Below are 11,556 nucleotides of genomic sequence, written 5' to 3'. Positions count from 1 at the left end.
CCTCATGGTATTAACTTGTTTTTTTTTTTTAAAGATTTATTTATTTATTTATTTGAGAGAGAGAGTGAGCAAGAGAGAGAGAGAGCAAGCACAAGCCGGGGAAGAGGCAGGGGGAGGGAGAAGCAGACTCCCCGCTGAGCAGGGAGCCCAATGCAAGGCTCAATCCCAGGATCCTGGGATCATGACCTGAGCCCAAGGCAGACACTTAATGACTGAGCCACCCAGGTGCCCCTAACTTGTTATTTTTTTTTAAATATTTTATTTATTTACTTGAGAGAGAGAGAGAGCACGAGCAGGGGGAGGGGCAGAGGGAGAGGGAGAGAATCCCAAGCAGACTCCCCACCAAGTTGGAGCCCAATGTGGGGCTCCATCCCACAACCCTAAGATCATGACCTGAGCTGAAATCAAGAGTCAGACGCCCAACCGACTGAGCCACCCAGCCACCCCTAACTTGTTATTTTATCCTCTGTATTTCATAGAAACTGCATATTAGAACTAAGAGCTTGATCTGGTTCTGGTTAAATATTTTTCTGCATGAATAATTCAGAGGTTATGGTGTACACATCAAGGAGCACATAGTAAATGGCACATAAGTCCCACTATCAGTGATAACAAGATTGAACAGTGGGTTTAGGTGGTGACAGACTAATACTTTCATTGTAATATTTTCTTCCTGGTGATTAACACAATCAGTAGAGTGATACTTTGGCATCATGGGAATATCCAGTTTTCTATCAGCTTTTTACCCAGTGCTTTATAAATCCATTGATGATTTTGGCTTGAATTTATTATTTCATTATGGCTAGGAAAATGGTGATTTTTTATTTCTATCATCCCTTCTTCAGTTATTGGCTGACCATCTTCTGAAAGAACTTTTCCTCGTTGACTGTGTCTGTTAGTTTATTTTATGTTTATATTTATCAATATGGGTCTAAATTGCTCAGTATTGTTGACCTCAGGAGACCCGGTGGGGGTAAGCTGGCAGGTGGTTATTGGACAAAAGTGAGTCTTTCTCTCTGGTAGTCCAGTTGTAACTAGATTACTTTGAGTATGGAGGGGAAGGTTGAGAGCCTTGTAGACAGCATCCTTGATCTGCCTTGATCTTCCCATTGGAGGCCTCCTGTTGGAAAGATAGATGCCAACTCTGAAACTTTCCACTGTGCTTAAAGGTGACTAGCTGGTGTTTTATTTCTTCGCATGCACATGGAAGTAGAACTACTTCTTTTCATTTGCCCACTATGGCTTGGTTTGTTGTAGGTACTATATAAAGTACTTTGTGTGCACTGACTCAAGGAATAGTCACAACAACACTTAGAGGTAACTATTATTTCCACTTTAGAGATGAGGTAATTGGGGCTCTGATGGTTTAATTAACTTGCCTAGGATCATATAGCCAATAAATAGAAGAACTGGGACTCAGACCCAAGTCTGTAAGATTCCAAAGTCTATGCTCTTAATTCCTCGACTCGATAAGATTTGGGGGAAGAAAAAGGCCATGACAGAAGAACCAAGTCCATACTTGTTTCTTTTTTTAAAAATTTTATTATTATAGTGTAGTTGACATAGAATGTTATATTAGTTTCAGGTGCACACTTGTTTCTTTTGAAGGAAGTTCACTGGCTTGTAGTTTCTTACTTGGGAAAGAACATGGACCAGTCAAGAGAGTCAGTGATTGGATCTTAGTTATTTTTGTTAGGACACTTAATTGTGAGAGCAAACCAATTCAAAGTCCGTTAGGTAAAAATGGATATCAGAATCCATGGACAGTTTGAACAACCCATCCACAGGAATAACTTGATCCAGAGAATTGAGTACAAATAAGAATCTCTGTCATTAATCTAGAGCAGTGTATGGCCAGACTCATCATCTCTGGTTGTGCACACTGACTTTCTTCTCCTCCTGACAGAAACCATGGCTGTTGAGAGTGCTAGACAATTACATCTTATGATTTTGACTGATTTGCTCCTCAATTCTGGTTTTTAAAAGTTTTCAGGAAGGACTCTGATTGATCCAGCTTGGCTTAAGTGTACAGCCATGTGGGGTCATGTTAGACTGTGGTGATTTCCATGGGAACTACATGTTTAGATTAAGGGGAGGCATGGTTCTCCGAATCTGAGGTGGGGGTTACTGGTCCTAGCAGAGAAGGTACTATTTAAAAATAAATAATAGCTGAGGTCAAGGGAAAAAAGCCAGACTTCTTGGGTAAAGAGATGACAAATAGAGACTCCTTTCTTTAGACTTTGCATCAAGTAGTGACTGGAGAAGGGGCAGGAGTGTTGAGCTAAGAAACTAGGAGCCAAGGGGTGCCTGGGTGGCTCAGTCAGTAGAGTGTCCGACTCTTGATTTCAGCTCCGATCATGATCTCAGGGTCATGGGATTGAACCCCATGTCAGGCTCTGTGCTCAGTGCAGAGTCAGTTTGGGATTCTCTCTCTCCCTCTCCCTCTGCCCCCCCATCCCATTCATGCACACACACATGCTATCTCTCTCTCTCTCTTAAAAAGAAAAACTAGGGGCCAAGCCATACCTTCATTCATGGGACCTGGGAGCTTATTTCATTTTCCCAATAGTCCCAATTTGGTAAGCGAGGTCATCATTATCTCCATGTAGCAGATGAAGCAGTTGAGACTTCAGTTTTTTTTGTGTTTTTAAGACTTCTTCAGTTTTTAAGTGACTTGCTTAAATTCATGCAACCACCAAGTGGGGGAGGTGGGATGTGAATGCAACTCTGTGTAAACTATGTGCTTAATTGCATCCCTAAAGTATGATATGAATGTATCAGTGAATTTCTGGCCTGGGGAAAGTCATCTCTGCCCTAAATGAGACTTTGCTTCCTATTTGTATGCTTTTTAGTAAGGAGTGTGAAGTATGAGATGCAGACCTTTATTTTCTTTTACGAGTACTGTGGTGGCCATGAAAGGCACCTCTCAGATCTCTGACTTCAAGGAGCCTGGTTGAATGATGATCTCAGTTGCTGAGCTCTGTAATCCTCTACTGCATTTGCATGAAACCAATTTTCCCATGGGCTGCTCCCAGCCAATGACTGAATACATCATGGATACTAAAGCAGACCTACTTTTGGGAGATACAGAACTCCTCTAAAGGGTGACTTTGGCTCAAGAACTTTCTGTTGGTCTTGTTGAAATTTTCTTAGAACTATACTGCAGTGTAAGACTTTTCATACCGGACCTTCCTTCCTTCCCTCACTCCTCCACAGAGTTAGATATGTATTACTGTCTGACAGCTCTTGAGCCTCTCCTGGCTCTCTCCATATACATGGTGTATTTCCCCTCATATGTATTTTCTCCAATAATTCCCTCTTGGTATCTTCTCCTTCTTGGTGGACCCTATTTCCTGTTGCATTGAGACTTCTCCAGGTAAATAATATCTGGAAATAAGATGAAAAGGCCAATCAAATAAATGGATAATGCAAAGAGAAAGATAGACTGCCAGAATGGAACTGTTGAAGAAAGACAAATGGCCAGTGTATCATATGCTTTGAATAACTATTTTTTTCAGGTGATGGTGCAATTATAATTTGGTTATGGGTACTAAATTAATATGCATAATAACAACTCCCAACAAATAGTTTCATTAAAACTCTTGTTTGTAAATTGGAACAAATATAATGCCTCTTGGTTGGTACAAATCAGAAGAAATATGAATGCCTCTTGGTTGGCACCAATTCTGGAAAGATTAAAGATGAATGATGGCCACAACTTTCTAGTAAGGATATAGAGAATTATTTTTCATGGTTGAAAGAGTTCCACAAAAAAGAGATTATTTTCTCTATTCTGGGTTAAAGAAAGTAACTGAGTTTTAGACTTTAAGACTGGATTCTATATATTATTATAACTTCTAGGCAGCTGTAAGGTGAGGGTTTGGAAAGAAGAGGGAAAGGGGAAGGAAGATGTAATATAAATGTCTGATGATACATTTGGATAGGAGCTGAACACCAAATACTCTACCTGCATGAATTGGTAACATTCAGATTTTCAAAGCTTATTAAAAAATCACCTTAGATTTCTCAGTAGCCACATGTAACAAAGATACACTTGTGCCCATATACTTAAATTTTTACAAATTCATAGAAAATGAAATCATGAAATGTTCATTGAGTGCCCTACTGTGTGCATAGGAGTTTGCAAGGAAGCAGGAATATTGCAGAGAACAAGACAGATACAGAAAGGTGTTTGTGTGACATTCTTTACTTGTCCATGGCCCTGCTGTGCTATTTCTGTACTTAAGAAAAATGGAAGTTCACAGTAGAAATGTTCAATTAACTGTTAAACACTTTTGCCAATTAAGATATCATTTCCAAATCTGATGGATGAATTCAAAATATCCAATTCATTCTAATCATCAGGTGGAAGAACAGTCCTACCCTCAAGGAGAAAAGAGCAGATAAACATGTAAATGAACTCACAAATCTTTAGAAGTACTCTGCCCGAAATGACCGAATATTAATTTACAAAGTTTTCCATGTGTTAAATGATGAGCTGAATTACAGTGAGCAAGGCGACATTCAATGATAATCTAGTTATATTTTATTTTGTAGCATATTTAATAAATACTAGATTATAAGCATAAGACACTGGGGACATAGCTAGAACAAGAAAAACTTTGTTGAATGTCCAAGGGCTAAGTCTTTGCAAGAACCACAATTGCTCATCCAGTCTCCTTTTCTACACAGTGCTTGCTTTTCTTCCTTATACTGTCTCTATCCATAAGCAGAGTATAATCTTAGAACCTAAGTTATAAATTACCAATGCCAGAAAAAGCTTTCCCTGACACTTAACCCTTGTGGTGACAATAAGGACTGCACCTTGAGGACCTCCAGCTACAGGGAGCATAATTGACCAAGAGTCCCAGCTGATGTGCTGTGAAATCTGTCTTCAGGGTTACATTGAGGCCATGTTTTTCCTGGGTTGCTCCCAGTGAATGATTGAAGACAGAAGGATGACTAAGGCTAAGGCTGGCTTCTTCCTGGGAGGCATGACTCTTCTTTGACTGTGACTTTGGCTTAAGGAGTCCCCAACAACAGCTTTGTGACTTCCCTTAGGCTGCATGGCAGTCTTGGGTGCTACCATCCAATCTTTTCTCCCTCTTTTCTTCATTCATGTCAGACTTGCATCATGGTCTGATGACTCTCCTAGTGTTTCTCTGGCTTCCTCCCTGTTTTCTCTCACATAGGCATTTCCTTTAATATAATCCTTGCTCCCTTAATCCTGTCTTGGCCTCAGCTTTCAGAAGACTCGAACTAACACAACCCTCCCTTCTCTGAGGTACCTCTACAGTTTTCCTCATTTCAGTCTTGAGTGGACACTTATTTGTTGTTTTCACATCTGTCTTCCATATTCTACTCTGACCTCCTGGTAGGTAGGGTTTGTTGTGTCTTATTCATGATTCTATTCTCGGCGTTTAGCATGTTTTACGTACATCACTATTTGTTGGATGAATGATGAATGTATGAAGACAGAAGGGTTGTTAGGAGCCACTCAATCACAAAGATGTGATTTCAGATCTTGAATTTGCTGCTTTAGTAGCCCTGTGACCTTGAGCAAGTAAACTCTGCCTCTTTTTCCTAATCTATTTTCTGTTTCTATGGATTTGCTATTCTGGACATTTCATATGTGCTCTATGTGTTTGACTTCTTTCACTTAGCATGATGCTTTCTTTTTTTTTTAAGATTTATTTGTTTATTTGAGAGAGAGAGAGAAAGAGTGTGCATGCGTGTGAGTGGGAAGAGGGCCAGAGGAGAGGGAGAGAGAGAAGATGTCAAGCAGATTCCCTGCTAAATGCAGAACCCAATGTAGGGCTCTATCTCATGACCCTGAGATCATGACTTGAGCTGAAATCGAGTTAGATGCTTAACTGACTGAGCAACCCAGGTGCCCCAGCATGATGCTTTCAAGGCTCACACATGTGGTAACATGTATCAGTACTTCATTATTTTTATGGCTGAATAGAATCCCATTTTGTGGATAGATCACATTTTGTTTATCCATTCATAAGTTGATAAGTATGTGAGTTGTTGCTACTTTTGGCTATTATGAATTATGCTGCTATGATCACTTGTGTGTAAGTTTTTCTGTGAACACATGTTTTCAATTCTCTTGAGTATACACATATAGAAATAGAATTGCTAGGTTATATGGTAACTTTATGTTTAACTTTTTGAGGAACTGTCAAATTTTTTTCCAAAGTAGTTATACCATACCTTATTCCACTAGGTATGCCAATTTCTCCACATCCTTGTCAACACTTGTTATTTTCTATTTTCTTTTTCTTTAACTGTAGCCATCATGGCAAATATGAAATGGTATCTTGGAGTGCTCTTGATTGGCATTGTCTTAATGACTAATGTTGTTGAGCATCTTTTCATATACTTATTGGCTATTTGTATATCTTCAATTTAAATCATTTACCCATTTTTAATTGTGTTTTTAGTCTTTTTATTGTTGAGTTTAAGTGTTGTTTATATAGTCTATACAAGTTTTTCTTAAATCAGATATATGATATACAAATATTTTATCCCATTATGTGGGTTGTCTTTTCACTTTCTTTATACTGTTCTTTGACCTACAGAAGTTTTTAATTTTCTTTTTTTAAAGATTTTATTTATTGATTTATTTGAGAGAGAAGAGAGAGATGGAGAGCAAAGAGGGAGAGTGAGAGGGTGAAGCCAACTCCCCACTGAACAGAGAGCCTGATGTGGGACTTGATTCCAGGACCCTGATATCATGACCTGAGCCAAAGGCAGACGCTTAAATGACTGAGCCACACAGGTGCCCCCAGAAGTTTTTAATTTTGATGAAGTCCACTTTATTTAATTTTTCTTTTGTTGCTTGTAGTTTGGATGACATGTTTAAAAAAAAAGTTGCCTGATCCAAAGCCCTGAAGATTTATGTCCATGTTTCCTTCTAAGAGTTTTATAGATTTAGTTTTTTTTTTTTTTTTTAAAGATTTTATTTATTTATTTGACAGAGAGAGAAACACAGCGAGAGAGGGAACACAAGCAGGGGCAGAGGGAGAGGGAGAAGCAGGCTTCCTGCAGAGCAGGGAGCCCGACGTGGGGCTCGATCCCAGGACCCCGGGATCATGACCTGAGCCGAAGGCAGACGCTTAACGACTGAGCCACCCAGGCGCCCCCTAGATTTAGTTTTAAAATTTAGATCTTTATCCATATGGGGTTAATTTTTTTTATATGGTATGAGTTAGAGGCCCAAATTCTTTTTTTTTTTTTTGCATGTGGACATTCAGTTGTTCCAGCACCTTTTGTTGAAAAGACTATTCTTTCTCCATTGAATGGACTTGGCACCCTTGCTGAGAATCAATCAATCATAGATAGATGGCTTTATTTCTGGACGCTCTTTTCTATTTCATTGATCTGTATGTTTATCCTTATGCCAATACCACATAGTCTTCATTACTGTAGCTTTGTAATAAATTTTAAGATTGGGAAGTGTGACTCCTCCAACTTTGTTCTTCTTTTTCTTTCTTTTCATATAAAGATTTATTTATTTATTTGAGAGAGTGAGAGAGCAAGTGGGAGGGTGGGGCAGAGGGAGAGAATTTTCAAGCAGACTCCCCACTGAGTTTGGAGCCCGACAACGTGGGGCTTGATCTCACAACCCAGGAGATCATGACCTGGGCTGAAACTGAGAGTCAGATGCTTGACCAGCTGAGCTACCCAGGCTCCCCTTTGTTGTTCTTTTTTTTTTTTAAATTAACATATAATGTATTATTTGTTTCAGGGGTACAGGTCTGTGATTCATCAGTCTTACACAGTTCACAGTGCTCACCATAGCACATACCCTCCTCAATGTCCACTTAGCTTTGGGGCACTGGGCTGGCTCAGTCAGAGGAGCATGTGACTCTTGATCTTGGGGTTGTAGGTTCAAGCCCCACGTTGGATGTTGAGATTACTTTAAAAAATAAACTTTAAAAAAAGTTTGTTTCTTGGTTTGTCTCTCTCTTTTTCCCCTTTTTATTATTCATTTTGTTTCTTAATTTTGGCATGTGAGTGAAATCATATGGTATTTGTCTTTCTCTGACTTATTTCACTTAACATTATACTCTCTAGCTCCATCCGTGTTGTTGCAAATGGCAAGATTTCATTCTTTTTTATAGCTGAATAATATTCCATTATATATATATGTGTGTGTGTATGTGTGTGTGTATATATATATATATATATATAATATCTTCTTTATTCATCAGTCAGTGGATACTTGGGCTGCTTCCATAATTTGGCCATTGTAAATAATGCTGCTATAAACAGAGGTGTGCATGTATCCCTTTGAATTAGTGTTTTTGTGTTTTTTGGGTAAATACCAGTAGTGCAATTACTGGATTGTAGGATAGTTCTAGTTCTTATTTTTTGAGGACCCTCCATACTGTTTTCAACAGTGGCTGCACCTGTTTGCATTCCTACCAATAGCGTACAAGGGTTCCTTTTTGTCCACATCCTCACCAATACCTGTTGTTTCTTTTGTTTTTGATTTTAGCCATTCTGACAGGTGTGAGGTGGTATCTCATTGTTTTGCTTTACATTTCCCTGATGATGAGTGATGTTGAATATCTTTTCATGGGTCTGTTCGCCATCTGGATATCTTTGGAGAAATGTCTGTTCATGTCTTCTGCCCATATTTTAATTGGAATATTTGTTTTTTGGGTGTTGTCTAAGTTCTTTATATATTTTAGATACTGTCCTTTATCAGATATATTATTTGCAAATATCTTCTCCCATTCCGTAGGTTGCCTTTTAGTTTTGTTGACTGTTTCCTTCGCTGTGCAGAAGCTTTTTATTTTGATGTAGTCCCAATAGTTTATTTTTGCTTTTGTTTCCCTACCTCAGGAGACACATTTAGAAAAATGTTCCTATGGCCAATGTCAGAGAAATTACTGCTTGTGCTATATTCTAGGATTTTTATTGTTTCAGGGCTCACATTTAGGTCTTTAATCCATTTTGGATTTATTTTTGTGTATTGTGTAAGAAAGTGGTTCAGTTTCATTCTTTTGCATGTTGCTGTCCAGATTTCCCAACGCCATTTGTTGAAGAGACTGTCTTTTTCCCATTGGATATTCTTTCCTGCTTTGTCAAAGATTAATTGACCATATAATTGTGGGTTTATTTCTAGATTTTCTGTTCTGTTCCATTGATCTGTGTGTCTATTTTGGTGCCAGAACCATACCGTTTTGATTACTACAGCTTGGTAATATAACTTGAAGTCCAGAACTGTGATGCCTCCAGCTTTACTTTTCTTTTTTAAGATTACTTTGGCTATTTGGAGTCTTTTGTGGTTCCATACAAATTTTAGGATTGTTTGTTCTAGTTCTGTGAAAAATACTGTTGGCATTTTGATTGCAATTATATAAATGTGTAGATTGTTTTGAGTAGTACAGATATTTTAACAATAGTTGTTCCATCAATCCATGAGCATAGAATGTCTTTCCATTTCTTTGTGTCGTCTTCAATTTCTTCGATCAGTGTTTTATAGTTTTCAGAGTACAGGTCTTTCACCTCTTTGGTTAGGTTTTTTCCTAGGTATCTTATTATTTTTGGTGCAATTGTAAATGGGATTGTTTTCTTAATTTCTCTTTCTTCTGCTTCATTATTGGTGTATAGAAATGCAACAGATTTCTGTAGATTGATTTTTGTGTCCTCTGACTTTACTCAATTCATTTATCAGTTCTTGTAGTTTTTTGGTGGTATCTTTACAGATTTCTATAAATAGTATCATGTCATCTGCAAATAGTGAAAGTTTTACTTCTTCCTTACTGATTTGGATGCCTTTTATTTCTTTTCGTTGTTTGATTGCTGTGGCTAGGACTTCCAGTACTATGTTACATAGGAGTGGTGAGAGTGGACATCCTTATCTTGTTCCTGACCGTAAGGGAAAGGCTCTCAGTTTTTTCCCATTGAGGATAATGTTAGCTGTGGGTTTTTCATATGTGGGCTTTGTTATGTTGAGGTATGTTCCCTCTAACCTTACTTTGTTGAGGGTTTTTATCATGAATGGATGTTGTACTTCGTCAAATGCTTTTTCTTCATCTGTTGAAATGATCATATTGTTCTTATTTTTTATTTATAATCTTTTAAAGATTTATTTATTTGAGAGAGAGAGAGGAAGAGAGAGAACACTCAAGTGGGGTGAGGGTTAAAGGGAGAGGGAGAGAATCTCAAGCAGACTCCCTGCTGAGCCTGGTGCCTGACACAGGGCTCAATCTCACGACCCCGAGATCATGACCTAAGCTGAAATCAAGAGTCAGATGCTGGGGCACCTGGGTGGCTCAGTCGGTTGGGCATCTGCCTTGGCTCAGGTCATGGTCTCGGGGTCCTGGGATCAAGCGCCGCATCAGGCTCCCTGCTCAGCAGGAAGCCTGCTCGCCCTCTTCTCCCTGCTCATGCTTCCTTTCGCTATCTCTGTCTCTCTCTCTCAAATAAATAAATAAAATCTTAAAAAAAAAGAGTCAGGGGCGCCTGGGTGGCTCAGTCGTTACGCGTCTGCCTTCGGCTCAGGTCATGATCCCAGGGTCCTGGGATCGAGCCCCGCATTGGGCTCCTCGCTCTGCGGGAAGCCTGCTTCTCCCTCTCCCACTCCCCCTGCTTGTGTTCCCTCTCTCGCTGTATCTATCTCTGTCAAATAAATAAATAAAATCTTTAAAAAAAAAAAAGTCAGATGCTTAACCAACTGAGCCATCTAGGCACCCTGGTTCTTATTCTTTCTCTTGCTGATGTGAAGTATCACATTTGATTTGCGAATATTGAACCACTCTTGCAACACAGGAATAAACCCCACTTGATCATGGTGAATGATTTTTTTAAATGTATTTTTGGATTCAGTTTCCTAGTATTTTGTTGAGAATTTTTGCATCTATATTCATCAGAGATATTGGCCTGTAGTTCTTTTTTAGTGGTATCTTTATCTGGTTTTGGCATCAGGGTAATGCTAGCCTCATAGAATGAATTTGGAAGTTTTCCTTCCTTTTCTGTTTTTTTGCAATAGTTTGAGAAGAATTGATATTAACTCTTCTTTAAATCTTTGGCAGAATTTGCCTGTGAAGCCACTGGTCCTGGACTTTTGTTTGTTGGGAGTTTTTTGATTACTGATTCAATTTCTTTGCTGATAATTGGTCTGTTCAAATTTTCTATTTCTTCCTGTTTCAGTTTTGATAGGTCATATGTTTCTAGGAATTTATCCATTACTTCTTGGTTGTCCAGTTTGTTGGTATATAGTTTTTCATAATATTTTTTAATTATTTGTATTTCAGTGGTGTTGGTTGTTATTTTTCCTCTCTCCTTTGTGATTTTATTTATTTGTGTTCTTTCTCCTTTTTTCTTGATAAGCCTGGCTAGAGATTTATCTATTTAATTGATTTTTTCAAAGAATCACCTCCTGGTTTCATTGATCTGTTCTACTGTTTTGTTTTGTTTTAGTTTCTATTTCATTTTTTTCTGCTCTAATCTTTATTATTTCCTTCCTTCTTCTGGTTTTAGGTTTTGTTTGTTGTTCATTTTCTAGGTTTTTTGGTGTAAGTTTAGGCTATTTAT

The sequence above is a fragment of the Phoca vitulina genome, unplaced genomic scaffold (genome assembly GCF_004348235.1).
Source record: "Phoca vitulina isolate PV1807 unplaced genomic scaffold, GSC_HSeal_1.0 scaffold39, whole genome shotgun sequence".
Classification (NCBI taxonomy): Eukaryota; Metazoa; Chordata; class Mammalia; order Carnivora; family Phocidae; genus Phoca; species Phoca vitulina.
This window is presented reverse-complemented; position numbering follows the sequence as displayed.